The sequence below is a fragment of the Zonotrichia leucophrys genome, chromosome 7 (genome assembly GCF_028769735.1).
Source record: "Zonotrichia leucophrys gambelii isolate GWCS_2022_RI chromosome 7, RI_Zleu_2.0, whole genome shotgun sequence".
In the NCBI taxonomy this organism is placed as follows: domain Eukaryota; kingdom Metazoa; phylum Chordata; class Aves; order Passeriformes; family Passerellidae; genus Zonotrichia; species Zonotrichia leucophrys.
The window spans coordinates 24,366,554-24,387,558 of NC_088177.1; the positions used below are offsets into that span (position 1 = coordinate 24,366,554).

At 45.5% G+C, this 21,005-nt stretch overlaps 1 protein-coding gene across 3 annotated transcripts in view; it reads left to right on the top strand.

Annotated features, from left to right (window-relative positions):
- The first annotated feature begins 5,152 nt into the window (after positions 1-5,152).
- Positions 5,153-21,005, top strand: part of WIPF1 (WAS/WASL interacting protein family member 1) — a 55,484-nt gene continuing 39,631 nt past the window's right edge. The window contains exon 1 of one of the 3 annotated variants that reach the window (XM_064718284.1): positions 5,153-5,253. The gene's annotated coding sequence lies outside the window, so the exon portion shown is untranslated. Of the gene's footprint in view, positions 5,254-14,735; positions 14,871-21,005 lie in introns of those variants that run through there. The other 2 variants (XM_064718287.1, XM_064718285.1) reach the window with 2 other exon arrangements.

Sequence of the window (21,005 nt, forward strand, 5' to 3'; positions counted from 1 at the left end):
TACTCCGCATGCGACGCCAGCAAGGAGCCTCTCTGCGTTCAAATGATGCCGTGTGGCAATACCAGCAGGGCTGCCCCTTCTTCTCAAACATAAATAAGGATAGGTGGGGCAACTGCGACAAGTTACTCATCTTTTCCAGCTGGTTATCCAAGGCAAGAGCACTACTTTGCTAACAGCTGTAAACAATTTAGTAAAATTATTCGTATTATGTTAAAACGTGTCCTGCCTGCAGAGGACAGGCATTAGAAGCACTAGAGGGAAATGAGGCACTTGAGCAACACTCCCAGCATTGCGTAGTGTTTGCCGGACAGTGTTTTGGTGAGCTGCAGTCCTGAGCAAACAGTGTGTCTGGGGTGATAGATCACTTGTAGCACGCTGCTCCGCTCTCACGGTTTAAAGGATGGTAATCTTTGCCTCCCTGGATGATCATTAACCCTGCAAGCGAGGGCCAAAGATGCATTGCTGGGCGCCACCTCTGCTGCCAGAGGGAATGTTCACTGCAGCTGGGTTTGGCTCCGGTGGGAGCTCCCAGCAGCTCCCTGCTCCGACGAGCTGAGCTGCAGCCTAATGGTGCCCGGACCTTAATTTGAGAGCCTCGGATTGGCACTGAAATTGACAGAACAATCCTCTTAGAGCAGCAGGTGGTTGAATCTTAGCATTAAAAATAAACATCAAGTAACAAGATTCATGGTGAGCACCTACAGTACCTTTGTTCAGCCTTCCCAAGGCAGATGTCTTGGTCTCCAAATTCCCCCTATCTGTGTGCCAGAGTCAATGTGTGCACGTGTGTACCTGCCTGCTTCTCCAGCTCTCCTTATACACAGCTAAGTACCAGTGCTTCCCTTCCACTTCCTCAGAAAAAGGTTTGAAACTATTTATTCAAAAATTGTCATTTGTGATGGTTTGACCTGTTTTATAGGCACAGCAAATCTTCTTTCTGTCACTTTGACTCTTGATGAACTAGTTGTGTCTCAAAAGATGTGACAGCAGGCAAAAAATAAATGCTGACAACTTCCCTTCTTAAGTTGCAGATTCTAGGCATTGTACTCTGACTCTCCAGAGTTCTCCAAGCATCAAATAAGTACATGTTTTTCTTTTTTTTCTTTTTTTTTCTTTTTTTTTTGCTTTGCTTTGAATACTTGGACTGTACCAGTCTCAGTTTTCCCTTCCTAGATCACGTTTATGATACATTTTTCTTGCATACCACTAAGATCCCCTGTTACCAGTATCCATCCACTGACAGAATACCCTTACCTACCTGCAGACTACCTCTTCTCAACTGCTACTGTGCTTTCAGTGTCAGCCCCTGCTAAAATAGTAGCTTTGGAGCTTGTAAATGTTCTGTCACAGACACAGAAAATCTGCTGCACACATGTAAGTATGTATAGTCTAATGATTTCTCGTTTACAGCTCTGTAGCCCCCCCTTGCAACCTCAACACAAACTCTCTCCTACTCGGGTTGGATCTGCAGCCCCAGGGAGATGACCCTGGATAATTGCAACCCACGCATGCATCTCTGCTGCCTCATTGCCTTAAACAGGCATATTTCGGCCTGGAGCTTTAACTTACAAACCTCATGATAAGCAAAGCAAGAAACAGGCATCACACATTGTTAAATTTCTCTAATAAGTATAAAAAATAACGACAAGTAAGCATCATGGTGCTGAAATAAGCAGACCTCACTTAAATGAAAGCAGACATGGGGCATCTCAGTGGGAAGGTGTTGCTTTTGTAGTGATAGTACCTGGAGCAGTTAACTGCCATCTTCTTGCTACTAAAGCTGCTTTAGTTCACTTGAGCTTGTTGATAACACCATATTTATATCCTTAGTAGAATAGCTTCCTGGAATGTCTCCATCTTTTTCAGTTTGGCTCTCTTTCCAGTTTTCAAACCATTTGGAAGTTAACTTTCCCCTTCCCATCCATTTAGCTGACCTTAGCTACTCTGTACTGTGCCATGGATATGTTGCTCTCAGAGATGCAGTCACTGCCAAATCTCTTTCCTCTTTGGCACTTGTGCTTTTTGGGAGACCTGGCTTTTCTGAGAGGGTTATCTGAATTTTCACAGTCTTTTATCTTGCACCAGCTCCAAGGGAATGGTTTCACCTCTGCATGAGTCTGTAATCAGAACAGGCTGCTGTTCTCCATCCTCACCAGACAGCTGAGCTGAACTCAATGTCCTTATTCTGTCTCTTCAGCCAGTTGGATCTCGGCTCTGTAAAATGTAGTTGAGCAGATCAAGAGAGAGAGCAGGAAAATGACACTCACTGAACTCCAAGCACTTGACTATGAGCTCGTGTGCCAGGTTTGACCATTCATCTGTCACCAGTGCTTGGGTCCCACAGCCTCCTTCAGTTTGAGAGTTTTTTAAAAATCAGATTATTGTTTCAGGCAATTGTAAGACAGTTTAAGTACTCCTTTTTTTTTTTTCTCTGGGATATAAGTTGCTGCCAACCTCCTTGCTGTGGCAGTCTCCCCAGAGAAGTGTGAAAGCAGTGTGAGTTTCATCAGGCTGCTGACTCAGCAGTTCCTGTTTCCACAGCTGAGGCAAGCCACAGCGGGCAGGGACAGCAGGGCAGGAGGGAATGTGTAACACACGACCCACACCAGTGCATAAACACTGTGCTGCTGCTGGAGACAGGGAGTACCTTGCCTCCCTGAAAGGAGGAGTTTTCTACTGTGGGGACAGGCAAGATATCACCTTTAAAGTCATTGATAGTTCAGCACATCAGGAATGCTTTTGACTTTGGACACTTCTAGAAGGTTGCTGTCCTTGGCTCCAGTCACAAGACCTCACATTTTCGAATGTTTACTAGAGCTAGATAAATTCCAGCACAGCCTCCAGGCCCCTAGGCATGCTGCTGGCTATAAACTACCTCTCTCTTTCTTTTCTAAAAAATTGTGAATTTGATACAAAGTCTCCCAAGTTTCTGTCACCTAAGGTTGCACAGACTCTGACTTCTAACAGAGCTCTAGAGCACTTATCTCTTTCTGAAATTCAAATACCAAATACAGAAAAGGCAAAATGATCACACTTCAGTCACAATAAAGTCTAAGAGACTGACACAGCTATGGCAAAGAGCCAACCTGTAAAGAAGCATTTTCAGCTGACCAATGCCCACTGTGAAAGCCGTGCTGAGTCCTGCTGGCTGCAGGTGGGTTATCTACAGCAAGGACAGGACAACTTTACGTGTTACCACACAACAGGCCAGCCTGACCAGCAGGCAGAAGTCCAAAGGAGTTTGTAGGCTACTGCATCACAGCAATGATGGATCACTCAGTGGATTCCCCAGATAGGGACAATTCTTTCCTAGCAAAGGTTGTCACCATTTCCTGTCATCCCAGCACAGATCTCCCATTGCAGCACATCTTCCCAGCTCCTACAAGCTGAGCAGATCTGTATCAGTGTATCTATTTATCCCATATGGAGCCTGGATTAAACACATTACATGGTATTTCCCCAGCATGTAGACAAGGGGATGCTGTTTGCCTCTACGTGACTTTTCAGCTAACCAATGACCCAAATACAGTTTGCCCTGCTGAGGAACCTCATGTGGATCTGTGACCCCCTTAAGAGAGCTTTGGGACTGTAAAGACAGTAAACACAGAGTACCTGCAGTTTTACTATTTGTGAGCACTGAAACTTTTGCTTGCAAGCTAATCTACATTGTATGGGTCAGAAAAGGGTACACATAAAAAATTGTACCAGTTTTTGTGTTTTCTTGTAGTGCTCCAAGCATACAATGACACAGAAACCGAGACATGACCTACATAAAAGCCTGGCAAGGTTTCCAGCCTTCCACTGAAGACAGCACAGTGATGCCATTGCTCTTACGACAGCGTGTCTCACCATAATGCTGTGCCTTCAGGCAACAGCTCATCTCCTGAGGAAAACATGAAAGTTGCAGCAGGTTAACTTAGCACACAGGTTACTCAGTCTTTGACCTTGCTCGGACATGTTGCTACAAGTGAATCAGGAGCATATTTCAGTTCTCCAGGACACCTGTCCCTAACATTTTTATTTTAGATAACAGTGTTATGTAGCTGCTGGGCTAGACCATGTCTACGCATGGAGTAAACAGAAATAATCTGAACACCTCCAAAATGTGAAATCCTACAGAGACAAAAGCATGTGAGATCAATGTTGGCTCAAATAGACACTCAGGACACAGTTCTTGCACTTCAAACCTTGCTCCTATCTGCACAAGCTACTCTGTTACATACACTTGGGCATTTTTCCATCCAAAACCTCAGTGTTGGACATAAAAACATGAACAGAAATTTTGTTTCTGAAAAACTTGGTCAAGCTGAGGGGGGAAAGGGAACAGAATCTATTGCTTGCCTGGCAAAGCAATCTCTGCATGAGTTAATTGAGGTATGAAACGCAAATACCTTCAGGGGCATCCTGCGGAGATGGGTAATTGACCTTCCCACATTTCAGTATACTGCAAACCTTAACAGGGAAAAAGCAAGCATGTCTTTCCCACTGTTTAATTACGTTTCTGCTCTACCGTGTGTCTCTGCCTGGTGCCTCGCTATTCCCCAGGCGCCACTACCCCTTCCCCGCTGGTTGCCATCGAGGCCATCGAGGCGGGTCGGGAGAACAAAGCGTGTTGAGAACTCTGTGGGCAAGGGGAGCCCCGGGAGCAGGGCCAGGCAGGTCGGGAGAACAAAACATGTTGCGACCTCTGTGGGCAAGGGGAGCCCCGGGAGCAGGGCCGGCAGGAGCGGGGCTGTGCCGAGGGCCGGCAGTGCGGGCGGCACGGAGAGCAGAGCTGTCCCTGCCGTGAGGGCACGGCCGGGGAACCAGGGAGGCTCTGAACGGGCTGTGTCCTCGGCAGAGCCACCGAAGTCGCAGTCCAGGCCGTTGGCACCTGGGGACCCGAGCCCATCTCCTGTAAGGGGCTCTCTGTAACTCTGACTGCTGTGAACTCCCACTGGGCACGGGGCACACAAAGACGGGACAGGGCCATCACCGGCACCCGCGCCACCTGGGAAGGGCAGTCCCACGGGGAGCCCGCTCCGCCGGCCGGGCCTAGGGGCACAGCGCGGGGGGCGGCCCGGCCGGGCCCGGCGGGCCCGGGGCATGTGCGGCGGCGCGGGCGGCGGGGGAGCGGCGCCCCAGAGCCGCGCCGCAGAGCCGCTTCCTGCCGCTATAAATAGCGCCCGGCCCAACATGTCCCGGCCGCCGCAGCGGCTGCAGCGCCGGCGGGACCCGCCGTGCCCTCCCGCCGCCTCGCCCGCACGGAGCGCGGTAAGGGGGCTGCGGGAGCCGCGCAGGGCTCCCGGCGGCCGGGGCGGGGGTCTCGGGGCGGGCAGGGCTCCAGCGGCCGCCGCGCTGGGGCGGCTCGGCACCCCCGGCCCCGCGGGACGAGCGCCCTGTGCGGGTACAAGGGTCGGGAGCCGAGTGTCGCCTCGTGCCTGTCTGCTCTTTCTCTCTTTTCTTCCAGACTGCTCTGTCTCGGGCTGGACGCGTTCCTCCTGCCTCCCGAAGCCGTGCTGGCAGGCTGGGATCCCTCCCTGCTTCCCCTCCATTCCCGCTTCCCCCCGGTTGGGCGCGTTGCCCGCGCTGGCGGCTGGCGCTGCCTCGGGGCGCAGCCCCCGGCCCCTCGGACCGTGCCTGTGCCCGGGCTGCCAGGGACGGGGCTGCTGGCATCCCTGTCCATCTCTGCTGACATCCCTGTCCATCTCTGCTGCTCTACAGCCACGGCTGTGAAATCCTGGCTGCCGTGTCAGGGTGGGGAGAGCCTCGCTGGGCTGCGGCTCACGCTGGAGCCGTGGCACACACCGCTGCCTGCACGTGTGGCACCCACGCTGGGCATCCTTGTTTGGTCACGCACGCAGGTGTTCGTGTTGCAGTCTCCCTCAAGCGCTCTCATCTGCAGCGGATGTTGGGGTGGACCGTGTAGTTAGGCTGTATGGTGGAGTCAACAGAGCGGTCTCTTGGGGGCTTTTTGAGAGGAATCAACTCAGGGAACCTCAAGTGACCAGTCTTCAAGTTTGAGCTTGTCTTGCACTTTGTTTGCCTCTGCTGCTTTAATGGCTGTGTTTCATCTTCTAATGAGCACCTTCTGGAGTGCAGGGCTATGTGCCTTCTCAGAGAGTAGGTGTTCTTCAGCTACCACGTAGCCTGTTTGAGCAGCCTCTCTAAAACAAACGTGATAACAGCCCTTGTCACTGGCACCAAGGTGTGTGTGTTCAGGAACCCACCACGAGGTACTTCTGAATTACTCCTTTACTCCTGAAGTGTGTTCTCAAAGACAGGGCTGTAATAAGCAGCTGCTCTCAGTTTCAGGGGATTGGGCAGTGTGTTTTGCTTCTCATTCCCACCCTTTTTAACTCTGTCAGCCTTCCCTTCTGTTTCTTCTCTCCACAAGTTCTTCCAAGCCCAATTTGGGAGGATGGTGCAGAGACCCGGGAGGCCACATAAAAAAGAAAAGGTCCTCTCAGAGCCTCGGCTTGGGAGCCTTGCCTTCAGTGAAGGTGGGAGGCATGGCAGTGCGCTTTTTCAAGTGCTGTGAAGCACGAGGCCAGCTGAGCTGGCATGTACTTTCCCCTCTGCTGTGAGGGGAAGGAGCAGATGAGGAGGAAATACAGCTGTTCCAGAGCACTTCTGCCCTCTGTCCAGCCGGAGCATGTGAGGGGGGAGGCCCTACGCAGAGAGAGATTCAGGAAGAGAGTATGGGAGGGTGGGGAGGGGCTAGGGGAGGAGAGGAAAGCTACAAATGGGGAAGAAAAGCTCTTTATGTATGCACAAATGTTATTTAAAGATCTGTTTAGCTAGAGCGAGAGCAAATAGCCGGAGATTATGAGATAGTATCTCTTGAGTCCCTGTTATTGTTCCTCCAGAAAGCGCTGCTTTTCATTCCTCAAGTATTATGTGTGTCTTTCTGCCTCACTCTTCGAGGCTCTTCATCATCCTCTGACCTCAAGCTGAGCAGGACATTGCCCTTAGCTTCTGCCTGTCAAACGAGTAGTTCTCTGGGTTGTACATGAAATTATTATTCCCATAGTTGGTTAAGGCAAGTTTCTGAGGAATGTGAAGCCAGAGGCACGCCAGTGCTGTGGCTGGCCTTGACTGGAGTGCAGGCATTTTGGGACAGGGGCTGTGCCTGGAGGCTGTGGTCGCTCTGCGTGTTATCCTTGGCAGCTTAGGGATTCCTGCCTCTGCTCCTGTCCCTCCCACCCTTCTCTTCTGTCTTATTGCTGCTCACCTGTTCCTCTGCCTGTGCTGCAGCTGCTTCAGCCTTTCCCAGTTATCTCTGGGGTTCTGCTGAGTAGCTCAGAAGTCTGAGTAAGACGAGAGCTGCTGCTCCCTTGTCTGTAGAGAAGTTCCCTCTCAGCCCTGTGCTACTCTCTCCTGCATCCTGCTTTGACATCCCTCACCCAAACGCTTGTGAATTAAAGCAGTTTAAACTCTCTAGCTATGTCCTAATTACTGCTGCTGCCTTGCTATTTCTTCTGAAATTGCACTTCCAGCTTTCTCCAGGATTAGTTTACTCTCTGAATGGCATCAGGTAGTAAGGTACAGTCTTTTGGGGCTGCATGGCTACAAGACCACTAAACCTTTTTTTTTCTTAATGGAAAACCCAGTTACCTACCCTAGCAGGGTTTCACTGCTTTTACCTGTGTAGTACAGACAGAACTGCAAGTGTGCATCTAAGAAAAGGTATTGGCTGTGGAAAGAGCTATTTCCCACCTGGGATAACAGTATGATCTTTACATCTGATACATCCAGACCCCGAAAAGGCCACTGAGAAGCATGAGCAATGCTAATCCCTTTGGGAAGGGAGCATGCTGCAGTATTTATCTCCATTGCCTACACTGCATAAAGTTCTAACAGCTATTTACTTTTCTGCCCTGCTTATATAAACACCCATCTGCTTTGTGGGGAGAAAAGAGTGCATATTGGTGTTGTGTGACAATTGTGACATGACAGGAAGGCATAGGCTTCCTTTGGAGCACACGTGTTGTTGATGGACTACATGTACAATTTAGTAAAATGTCTTTATGCAGCAGCTTTGAGAAATGTTCTGTGCTTTTAACTGCCTTGAGTATTCATCTGGTTAATGGACTTATGTATAGAAACCATATGAAATAATGATGCGGCAGAAGGGTGGGTTTCTTTAAAGTTTATGCTTTTGCCAAGGTAAACATATCTTAATTATGGTTTCTTCACAATAATGAAGTGTTATCAAAATTCAAATCTAATTAAATACTTCTGTGTTCTTTCTACTGATTTCTCTTATTCTTGACTCCAACACCTTCTCATTTTCTTCATCTGGTGCACTCTAACATTTGCTCTCTGGGATCTGTTATAAAAAGGACTGTTTACTGTTTTGGTTCAGAATCTGTGGTGCTAGCTGTCATTGAGTAGGGGTGTGGAGACCCAGTATATGGGGAGATAATTAAATTCTGGGGTGGTGGAATAGATTTTAGTAGTACTAAAGAAGTGGGTACTATAGGTAGCCACCACTCTGGAAGGCAGCTGTCTGTCCTGTGTGCAGTTAAGACCTACTTGTTTAGCTCCTTACTTCAAAGAGGTATGTGAAAACCTGTTATAGAATAATAACTGCTGAACTGTTAGTTGGCAAATAGCCCAGAAAAGGCGTTATTAAAGAGTAAATTTAATAAAGATGTCTATTATCATGCTTTAGTAGGCTGCTTTGTTTAAGGTAATTTGTGTGCTTGTGGTGACCAGTATGATAGTGCAGTGTTCACCAAGTACATGCATGCATTTCTCTGGGTATCTGAAGAGCAGGAAGGAGTAGTAACAAACTGTTTACTATGTTAGTACTCTGTTGTGATCCTTTTGGGGACTGTGTCACTGCTGCTGAGCTGAGAATGAAATCTGAATAGTAAAAAGGTTATTTTTTCAGTGGCAATAACCCTGAACATCAAGGCCCTGAAAGGTGCTGGAGTTGCTCTTCATCCTTGCAGGCACACGAGTCTGCAAGTGCAGCTGTCCTTGGGCCTCGTCCAGCACAGTTCACTCAGATCACTCAGAGTGTCTCTGAGGCTGGACACACAAGTGGCGGGGGAGCAGTTTCGTCTCAATCAGAGACATCAAAGGAGCTCAGAATAGAAAGTTTTTCCTAATCCCTGGAAGGAGATAAACGGGAAGCACAAGGAGTAGTTTGAGAGTCTGTTTTGTAACACTTAACTCAGCCGTAACTTCATTAGTGTTCTTCATTTGGATCCAATTACACATAAGTATGCTTTGGAGTTAAAATGTATAGTTTTGTAATTCCTTAAACTACTGATGTTGTGGGAGCAGAGGTTTCTGAGTTTTAATGTGTTCATGTGCACCCCTCATCTTTAATGTGCTCAGTGTGTGTATGTATGGAGCTCCCACCATTTCCTTCGGGGCTAAAGCCCACGAGAAGAGCCCTCCTGTGTGCTTGTCCATGTTTTCATGAGAGCCCTCTTTCTGTTTGTGCTAAGCTTGAGCACATAACTCCTGCTGAAGAAACTACAGGATATTCTGGAACGGGAAGTTGTACAGATGTTAAAAGAAATGCTCTTAGCAGCTTCAGTGAGCCCAAAATAGCTTCTGCATGTTTCTCTTATGATAAGTTCAGGAAAAGGGGTGATTCCCTCTTCTTCCCTCTCTGTAATATTTTGAGTGCTGAAATCCTCTTGCCATGAAGAGCAGGCAGTGTGGAGCAGGCCTCTCTGTATTCTTCTGGACCCTGACTTAACAGGGCCAGAAGTGAGCCCTAAACAGAAATTGCATTCCTTGGCACAGAGTCCTGCTTCAAAGAAAAATTTCCACTGAGGTCCTTGGGGGTGAGGAGGCTAACCACTGAAGCTGGTTGTCTAGAGGGATTGTGGAGTCTGTTGTTGGAGATGGTCTGCAAACTGGGTAAGGCCTGAGCAATCTGCTTGAAGGCAGGTTATCCCTGCTCTGAGCTAGATGAGATCCAGCAGTTCCTTCCAGCTGGCTGTTTGCCATATTTGTGCATTATGGGGGAAGCATGGCTGCCTTTGTCCCCAAAACCAGTGGGAATAAATGTAGTCTTAAAATATCTGAAAATGGCCTTGGGAATTCTGAATAAAGACTTCAAAAATTGAAGTATGTAGAGAAGCATAGTGTAAGAAGGTAATTTTGCCCAAAGTCTCATAACAGCAGGTCAGTAATAGTGCTGGGAGAGGATCATAAATCTCCTGGCTGGCAGACTAGTGCCTTGGTAGCTAAAAGATTTTGTCTTCACACATAAAACTACTTCCTTTCCCTGCTCAACTATTTTCAGATCATTTGGCAACAGAGACTACACTTACCTGCTGAGAGATATCTTTCTTTTTTTTTCCCCTTATCAGTCGTGTTCATAGGGAGTTTAGTAGTAAAGAAAAATGTAGTGCATTGACTTTTTCAGAAACCTAGAAAATGTGATCTGGAAAATAATTTGGTGAAATAAAGACAAGAGCTGCAAAGGAAATTTTTGGAAAGTGATGTTATTCCCAGTTAGTTGCACAACAATTAATATCATATTTTTTAAGAGCAGAAAACAGTGGACAAAGCTGTGCACTGAATCCAAGTTTGAATCTCTCTTTGTTTAAAAAAGAAAAATCACTTGCAAACTTCTAAAAACCTGGAAGCTAAGAAGAACACAGATCAGCACTTTAGAGAGTATCATGGAAGGAGTTAAGCTGTGAGTTAACTGCATCTGTGTTTCAAATCCAAATGCTACGAACAAGGCACCATTCAGATCTTCAGTTATAAGTTATGCTGAATTCGTTATGCTGCGTTTTTTCAATTCTGTTCAGAGAAGAAAAAAAAGAAAATCATGTCAGATGAAAAAAATCATTACTCTTGTTTTGGTAGCTTGTTTTTTAAGTGAAGTAGGATTTTTTTTTTTTTTTGTCTAGCACTTACGCAGGTCATCTGCTAAGTATTAGCAGCTGTGGAACTGTGGAGTTGCATAAGCATAACTAAAAGTCAGTGGAGCCTTGCACCATTCTGCAGATCATCCATTGCTTATTCTCCACAACAACAGTTCAATTTTGTAGCTCAGTTGACACAAATCCCTAAATGTTAAGAAGGCATCAGCAGGCATGGCAAGTTGGGAAATCCTTTAAGTCATGGAAATCAGATAGGATAATGCATTATTTTATTGTTGCCACAACCTGCTGTCCAGTTAGACATGTGCCTTGGTGTTCTGTGAAGAGAGCTGTGTCAGAGTAATGCCCTGGAACAGCTGAGCCTGCCAGCTGTACAAACCTGATTTGTCTGGGCAGCTTTGCTTGGAAGATGGGTCTGGGTGCTATGCTGGCTGCTGTGGGAGCACAAGTGTGAGTGCTCACACATGTATCCCAGATTAGCCGTGCTTGGTGATATGGCTGAATACAACAGTCTCTTTTAAGCCTTAGGAAAGGCATCTTTGCATGTGTGGAGCTGAGGGCCTGGAATGTCCTGGCAGGGGAGATACCTGCAGTGCACATGTGAGTGGGTTGGCAGCAGCAGCAGCCTGAGGCTGGCAGGTCCAGCCTCTGCCTCCAGGTTTTTGATACTGGCTCAGCACACTGCAGGATTTGCTTAGCAGGGTGTGTTTCTTCCCACTGAACCTGAGGTTACAGAGAGCTTACTCTCCTGAGGTTCTGACTTTTAAGGCATAGAATATGTAATGAATTTTCTGATCTAGACTCTGGCTTTGTTTTCAGCTTTGTTTTTTTCATCTTTTCTTTTGCTGATTTAAAGATCTCCACAGGCAAGAAAGACTCTGAAAGGGTGAGTACAGTGTTACTAAAATATGATCCTTACAATACTTGTTCTTGGAAATTAAGGAGATAAAATAAGTTTCAGCAAGTAGTGTCCCTCTAGACCAGTCCATGTACCTGGTGGCTCAGAGCTAAGCCCTGTTCTCTCTTTCAAGACTAGAAGAGGAGTTTGGCTGAGCTCCCATTTTTTCCCCAACCCTTCTATTTTTTTTCTCTTTTTTCCTTTCCCCCCCCCCCCACCCCTTTTTCCCCTGCCATTTTTAAAGCAGTGATGTGAACAGTTAAGTGAGGATGCTTCCCCAGGTAAGTGGTGTCTGTGCTGTTTCTGCCGGGAACAACAGGCAGTGCTTCATTTGCTCACCCCACCAGCAGGCTCTGAAAGTGGTGGGACCTTTAGCTGCCCTGCAACTGCCTTGGTCCCTGAGGAGGGCTGTAGGTGCTTGGAGGCAGATTGCAGCTCCGGTTGAAGTAGCACTCCAGAGCTGCAAGTGTGGCATGGATCAGGAGCCTTCCTTTTTGAGTAGTGTGAACAGCTAGCTGGTGCTAGCTGTTTGTGGCTAGCACCAGCTAGATAGATGTGGAGGACAAAAAATATCTGGTGGTGAGTAGAAGAGAGGATTGCTTATTCCCCCCTCACCTACTACCTGAGGAAAGAATTCCTCAGCTGGTAATTGAAGGGTACTATTGTTTGATGGTCTTTTGGTTCAATTTGATTTGCAGTTTGGCAAACATGGACAGCATCAGCCATGTAGTACTGAGCTCTACTGTCCTGTCTTTGGTTTACTCCAACTGATCAGTCCTCCCATGACCATCACATCAGTCATTGCTCTCCTCATGTCCTCATTACCCAGCACTGACTGACCTACCTTGCCTAACATATTTCCAAAACTGTTTTCTGGTATAGGAATGCAAAATAGAGAATTTTCACTGTTACTTTCACATTTGAAATTCCTGAAGATAGTTTTCAAAGGAAGTATTAAATGTAAACCAAAAAGGCTGCTCTGTTGTGTGTGTTGTAAGTAAAGAAGCCACTTGCTCACTAAGTGAGCTTGCATGACTCAGTGTAGTGGGCTCTTTATTGCCTTGTCTTTAATTTTAAGACCCCTGAGATAGGGAATGCATTTGAGCAGGGCCCTGTAGAATACATTTTCTATTTGAGTATGATGAAATGAAAAATCAAAGGATAGCAATGTGGTGGTATCCCTGTGTGATTATTTCAGTTTGAGAGAATGCCATTCAAATGAGGCACATGAGCAACGCCTACCAGTATATCATTGTTTAGGTCTGCAGGTTACATTTTAAACTATTCCAGACCATTACTGCTTTGAAACAGAAAAAGATATTCCTTAAAAGTTCAGCTTTTCCATTCAATAGTCCTGATGGCATCTTGGAATACAAAACTCTCAAATGGTAGCAGGCAGCCCCAAACCTTTGCTTTAATACTCAGCAGAAACAAACCACAAATAATTATAACTTGGAGCTTCCTACTGTATTTTCAAATAAAAGTTCCTCATTTGATCTTAATAGCTGACTTAGGGAGGGAAAAAATAATTGCTTCATGGCACAGTTTACTTGAAATAGATTATTCTTAATTGAATTGGCCAGTGTCCCTTGGGTATAAATGAACAACTCATGTTCTTATCTCATTTGAAATTAAAACTAAACCAGATAAGGCTTTTCAAAGTGAAACATCTTACTCTGAGGAGTTGCAGCATACTTACACTTACTTTACTTGTACCCTTAGGTGGAACTAGAGCAATATTTATTTTTTCATTTAGTGGTTATCCTTTTCCAAGCAGCTCTCTGCAGGATCAGTGTCTCCAAGTTTTATTATAGCTTTTCCTTTTTTTTCATTTGTGCATCCTTAAAAAAAAGTGTGCATGCTGTCTGGTGTCAAGAGGAAGACAAATTAATTTGAGCTGCTATAGGGAACTAGAAAATTAAGTGTTCCATAACTGACAAACAGCTTGAGATGACTGGACAAGTTCCCTCTTTATTCATCTAAAATGTGCCAGTTGTTTAGCAGAACATCCCTGATAATGCGAGTGAATTGCAGGGTAAAACCCAGTTGGATGTCATCATGTGCAGTACTTAAATGAGAACACTGATGGATTTTGTGCTTCCAAGGGAAAGAATTGTCATTGTTGTCTTCTGTTTTGTGTTACTTGAAGTTCCCCAAGAAAGTTTCCTCTTAGGAGGAATAATGGAGTTTATAGTAAGAATGATTTATGACTGCTCTTTTTTATTTGAAAGCTTTTGTACTTCTCAAGAAATGTTTGTTCACCATCCACTCACTAATCAGCCAGACTGGGGAGGCACTGAAGAAACCATAGAAATTATACCACATGATATCTAACACCAGAGCATTTACAGCTTCCAAGGCCTTTGCTCCAGGCCATCCATTGTGAGATACAGGCAGAAGCAAATGAGAATATAATGGGAAAACTTGCAAGAAGGGAAGGTAAAAAAACCCAAAACCACCCAAAAATGTATTTTCACTTTTTTCCCTTTAGACAGAAATAAGAAGATGTCCCACTGCTTAATGAGGCAAGGCTTTATGCCCTACGAAGTAAGAACAAAAATACACAAAAAATCCATTCTGAACTAGCAGAGGGGTTGATGAGTGTAACTTAGACCCAGTTCTGTAGGTGCACAGTTTGTGGTAATTGGGAGTGGGGCTGTGGCTGAGCCTCATCCCCAGTGGGTGCAGCTGTGCAGGACGGGTGAGCAGCATTGGAGGTAACGAGCTAGGGAGTGCCCAGGGGCACTGACCAACCACCACAGGGAGCAGAGGGCACTCAGGGGCAGTGTGTGAGCCATGAGGGGCACACAGGGGCAGTGCGTGAACATGAGGGGCACACAGGGGCAGTGCATGAGCCATGAGAGGCACACAGGTGCAGTGCATCAACATGAGGGTATAAAAGGTTGGGCGAAAGAACAAGAAGGGCAGACACGTGCAGCCTTCTGGAGTGGTGTTACTCTGTATGGGTTGAAGCCTTCTGCCATTGTATGGTGATATCTGTGCATTGTGGCCGTCTCACCTGTGCCATGTGTTGTGGCACGTGCTGCGACACAGCGCTGCCCTTGGTGTGTGGTTGCTGTGGAAGATCAATGCTGAGATGACACCAGTGGAACAGGATTGCTCCAGAAAAGGTCAGGACATCATTTTTCAGGACTTTCATTGGAGCTGTTTTCTGTTGAGTTTCTGGTAGAAGCTTTCTCTGCTTGTCTGGTAGCTACTCCCTTCACCACTCTGAAGGGAGGATGACTGTTCCTTCTGCTCTAAAGCCCACATGCCCTTGGCATCTTTGCTTTAAAGTTTTGTAGGGTCACTGTTATGTGATTGTGGTGGGGAGGAAAAAACTCAGATTATCTGCAGGCTTGTTTGGTGCATTAACCTGGGTTCTGTCAAGTAACGTTGTCAAAAATTGCAGTTTAGGTTCCTGTATTAAGTCTGGCTTGTGCAGGTTGTGGTTTCTTAATTTCTCAATGGAGCATGTGACCCTGGTATCACCATCGTTTCCTCTAACATACATTGAACCAGGATTTCAGACCCCGCCACTAGGGAATAACGCCTGGTATAGGACAAGTGTAAAAGAACTTTTAAATAGTTCTTGAGGGTATAATTATGGAAATAGCCTTTGGGACAGCCAAGGCTCTTCAAAATCCAAATTTCCCAAAGTGATGCGAAGTGTTGGCTTTGGCATTTGAGGCTGAGAGACTAGTCATTGTCCCATTTACCAGCAAAAAGCCCAAAGTTAAATATGCCACAAAGTTCACTTAAATCTGAACTAGAAACATCAAGTAGGTAAATGCAGCCTGTATCACAGCTTGTGCAGTTGAGCTCCTGCTGGCAGCATGTAGTGACAGGGAACAGGTGAAGAAACACCTTTAGACTCCCACAGTGCTTGGGGATGCTTTGAGGCATTGCTGGGAGAGAGCCAGAAGTAGGAGCTGGCAATTCATCCTCCATCAGGAACTCTGCTGGGACTTGGCCCACAGACCAGCTGGAACCATTGGGCTCTACCAAAGTGCCTGTGACTAATCTTTCCCACCCAAAGGGACCTGTGTTTTCAGGCCAAGAAGGAGGGGTTTTAGGAGGTCTTTGCTGCTTTCTCTGTGTTGTTCTCTTAGGTCACTGTTGTGGTACAGCCTCTCAGGAAAGCCAGCCAGCTTTGATGAATGGTCTAGAAATTGGACTGTAAGGCATTTCTGCTCTTTTAGCAGCACTCTTTCAGACAGCCATGCTTCAAATTACACAGTCTGGGGTTTCTGTTGAGCACAGGTAATGCCCTTGGAGCTATAAGCCATAAACTAAGCTGTGAATTTAATTTTTCAGTTCTCTACTATATACTTGACCTTTTGCTGGTGGGAGAGGAAAGAAGAAACAAAACAAATGTAGAGGGGGATGCAGACAGATGATTGCATGTTCAGTTATAGTTGTGTATTTAACTTCTGCTAATGAGGGAGACCAGGTGCCAGGCTGTTTTGAGCCAGAAAATCATACTACTGCCTCTGCTTAGCTCAGCCCTCCCATTTGGGCTATCCTGACTGTCAGTTCCCAAGTGTGTTATGGGAATTTGTGTCAGAGGTCCAGTTCCTTGTATTTGTCTGGCTGTGGGAACAATAGGATATTCCCATGCACTTTTGAGGTAGAGGTTTGTCTTGTAAGTGCAGTCTCCTGGTAACTGACTCAGTTTCAGCAGTTGATGAAACCAGATTTTAATGAATGGCAATATAAAGTGTTTTATTTTTAAACCAGCAGTTTACTCTCTAAGCCAGGTGAGCTGTGACTAAACATTGCTTTCTGTCAGATTAAGCATAGTCTACATGCAGTGAGTTGGTAACCCCAGGTCTGCAAGACAAAATTTCCTGCTCAAAGTGGCATTGCAGGAGTTGCATGCTGAAAGCCATCATGAAGCAGTCAGATTGTCAGCAAGGACTGAGGCTATTCCCTGCTTGGCTAACGAGTGATCCTTTGGGACCGGGGCCATGGGTGGGCACAGTGGTGTCAGCAGGCTCGCTTAGATGTGTCCCCTGTGGCTGCCCCTCACGTGTAGGTGAGATGTGGCATTTCACAACAGGGCTGAGTTCTTTTCACTGTCTAAGGAAACAGAGTGCTAGTCTCCAAGGCTGTTATCTGGATGCTTTTCATGGACTCTGCAATTCTCTGTCACTTTTTTAACTACTGCTCTCTGAAATCACAGTGGTGGACTTTCTTAATTCATAGTAATTACACTGATAATTAAATAATAATGTGATATGCAGTATATATACATATTCATAAACTGATCCTCCCTTTCTCCTATTTTATTTTTTTTGGCAGAATATAATTGTCAATAAATATCAATGAAACACAAAGACATTCTCTGATCTTGTGCATGACCTGATCTTGCTCACCTTACTTGGGTGTAGTTCAAATCAGTATGGGATTGCTGGTACTTGTAGCTGAGCAAAGAATAAAATCTCATCTGTTACACAGCAGAGGAGCTGATTCTATTTTATAATTACCCAGCAACTATGCATAGACTCCCATCTGTGGCTATATTTGGCATCCAGTTATTCCTGATGTGAAATATACCACCCATGGGAAGAATGCAAGAAATGGACTAAAGTTCCCAAAGATTGGGACTTGCTTTCTCTTAAAAAAAAAAAAAAAAATTAAGAGCACGTGAGCTTTGGCTAGAAGATTCAGAATGTAAAGGGGAAATAAACTAAGCACTAAGCATCACTAACAGCATGAAATTGTATGGTTTGTGAAAAGATGAAAAATTGCTCTTATCAATGAATATTGTTTGTGTGGCTTTAAAATGTGTGGTGTTCTGGTAGATCATGATTTCCAAGGTGTAGATTTGTCTAGCTTTATTTGCGTGTACATATATGTATCCATATATATATATATATGTATACTGATGCTCGTGGGGAGTTTGACTATAAAATATTACTCAGATTCAAATGTGATCTTAAAACCAGTTGAGATTTTCTACTGAAATAACTAAGTATATAAAAATGTGCCATCAAATATTCAGCTGAGTATTTGAAAACTTTGACTTATGTGAATAGCTGAAGACAGGTTGCTGAATAATAAATATATTTTAACTTTGCCATCATAGCAATGCTTATGTACTGAGAAAAGGTACTTGAAGCCTAGGCATGCCATTGGAAAATATAGCAAACACTGCTCCAGAACAACAGCTAGACAGATTTTACTGGATCAAGTATTGAAAATATCCTTTGGAAAGATAGCACGGATTGTTTCTCTCTTGGTTGACCTGCTGAGTGAGTCCATATTCTTTGATAGAGCTTGTGTACCAAGCTTATTGTATAAAAAAGCTACAAACTAAGAAATCAGGTTGTATGTGGAAATAATTATTGGAAGCCACAACCAGCACTCTTATTAAAACTTCCTTTTTGGTTCCTGAGAACTTTCTAAGACTATTAGAAATAATCTGCAATGATATGAAGGGGCTTCCACACAAACAGAGTTCTCATTTTAGAAATATATCTAATTAGATACATATGTACATGTGTAAATAATACATATGGACTGCAGAGCATTTCTTCAGGAGTCTGTTAATGTCTGTGTCAAAGGAGCAGGGAGGACAAGTAACTTTGAGAGCAAGGCTTGTCAGTTCAGCAGTTTTTGCTCAAGAAATAGATAGGCATTTCTAGGCAAGAGTAAGTTTCTTAGGAGTGGCTTTTATTTATGTGGCTGTCCTCTGAAAGGATAACCTGTGGCTAAACCCAGGGGTGATAGCTGATAATGTAATCTCATGCACATAGCCGTGTAAAGGGCTTTGAGTTGGGTTTGGGAGGGGTGTCCGCTGTTTTCAGACAGCACTGGAACAGTGTAAAAACTCTTCATTTTCCACACAGACATGTCTAGAGAGTGGCAATCTACCAGAACATTTTTGATCATCAGATGTTGTTGACGTTCTGGATGAGGGACAAAATAGATTTCCTGTTTTATCTGGTATGATTTTCCCCACCCCCAAGGAATGTGTTAATATTTCATCATTTTGAAGAAATGTAGTGGGCAGCATTAAATATTTACGTCTCTCTGAAGTCACACAGATGCCACCAGGATCCCTAGCTCTACATCACACATGCTCTAATTCACCCCAAACACCCACTGTTTACTAATCTTCAGCCCCCGTCTGTGCCGATAATGAGAAAGAGGAAATGGAAACAGCAGGGATTACATGCTACTGAGAAGTCCCAGTTTCTGGTTGTAATTCTTTCAACAAACTCTTGCAGACTGTGCTCTTGCTTTGAAGTTTGAACACCTCTGCATTAGTGCTTGGCTCTGGTGATTTGGCTGACAGATCTGGGCTTGGTTGGTTTATTTGTGGTTGCACGTTCACGGTTCCACACGATGGTTTGCTCTTGCACTCGCCTGTGTTGTCCCTGCTCAAAGCTGGGGCAGTGCAGATTGTTTTGCCCGAGCACTGAGATGTTAATTGCTCAGATTTGCTGGTGACAGGTTCCAGATAGAAAACAGTGCTCACCATATCCACTGTTCTGTCTGTGTGTATAGTCATAGCCATGTTGGTGAATGGGGTGATTTTCTGTACAGTGAATAAATAGGGCCTGTTTTTATAAGGCAGAAAGTATGTGTTGGTGTTGAATGCTGGGTTTCAGCATGCTCTGTTAGTCTGTATCCTCACATCCAGTATACTCAGATGTGTGGGTAGTGCAAGTTTCTAATCTAAACCAAAAACTTCAGAGCCCACGATTGCCTTCTTATCTCCATAGCACAGGACAAGCAAGTCATTTGTGTAAATAGCTTTACATCAGTTTCTCTTAACATCTTTCTGTGGCTTATCTGTCAGGCCACTGTGCAACTTGTTATTGCTGCTGGGGTGGTCCTTTATTCGTAAATCAAACACTGTTTGATCTCTTGGCAAGTGAGGGGAAGTCAATTTATGGCTTTAAAAACAACTTGTGCCATCTGCAGGGTTACTAATACGTGTCTCCAGGAAGTACCCAGGTGTCGATAAAGGAGAGCTTCATGCGTGCTTTTCACTCAGAAGCTAAAGAGATAGTTTAGTCTTGTGTATGTGTATATATATATATGTAAGGTGAGACATAGCATTAGTTGCAAGTGGTTGGCCCACACATGACTGCCAAAATTTCCTGCTGGAGCTTTGCTCCTCTGAAAGGTGGCAGCCAACATTCCTCATCTGTGACAAGGCTGGAGGCATAAATGTTTTGTTTATAAGGGATGAAATTTATCAGGCTTCAGCTGTTTCCCTTCTTGTTCTAGTGGTCCACAGTCAGAGCTGACAGATGCTCTGGTGTCAGCGGTGACTCAGCAAACCCCGCTGTGCCAGAGCTCTGCGGACACGGTGTGTCCCCGGTGTCACACAGCTGCCTTTGCTGTCCCTGCAGTGCCTCTCCATGGCCCCACTGAAGGGCATGCAGCGCTCTGAGCTTGGCTGGAGCAGCTCCCTGGGAGGCTGTTTGCTTTGGGCATGGATTAAAAGTGGCTGCGAGGCTGCTGTGAGTTACCTGCTGGGTGAGCAAATTCCTCCCCTCTCGAACAATCCCAAGTGTCTGGGGGGATATAAAAGTATATTTGCCCTACCACAGCTCCAAGCACAGCTCTGGCACAGCCCATTGTGTGTGACTAGATCCTCACAGAGAAGCTGACACATTAAAAGTGACTTTGTAAACGTAGCCCCTTCTTAAAATGGAGAGAAATAGCCCATCTCTTGTCAGGGATCCGGGCTGTCTGAAAGCTCCTGGGGGAGCAGCTGGGTGAGGACAAAGAGGCAGTGTGCTGAGAGCAAGCATGGCCACTTTCTGAACTCTTCAACTTCCCCTCAGTGCCTCTGGAGCTCGGGGTCTGTCTCTGCATGCTAACCGGGGGGAAGATGCTTAAGCTGCATGAGGCTCACAGTGCTCTCAAGTGTTTTCAGTGTAAATAATACCTTGGCCATTTGGCCCAAAACCTTTGGGGGGCAGAGCAGGTGCATCTGCAGACATGTGTTTGCACATGCTTTCCTACTACAGCTGCAGAAGCTCAGAGGTGCAGAAGGGTGTGTGTGTCTCATGCAAAAGCATCCATTTTAGGGGCTGGTTTGGGGGTTTTTAGTCATGCATGTATTTCCTTTTGCATGGGTGTCCTATGTGTGTTTACACATAAAATACTTGTATCTTTTATTAGCTGAAGGTAATTTGTTTAAGATTTAGCTGCTGCTCTGTAAATCCTGTTGTTGCTGCCCCTTTGCCAGAGGTCACTACTCTCACATCTCTGTGGATAGGAGGGATTCTCAAAACAATTGT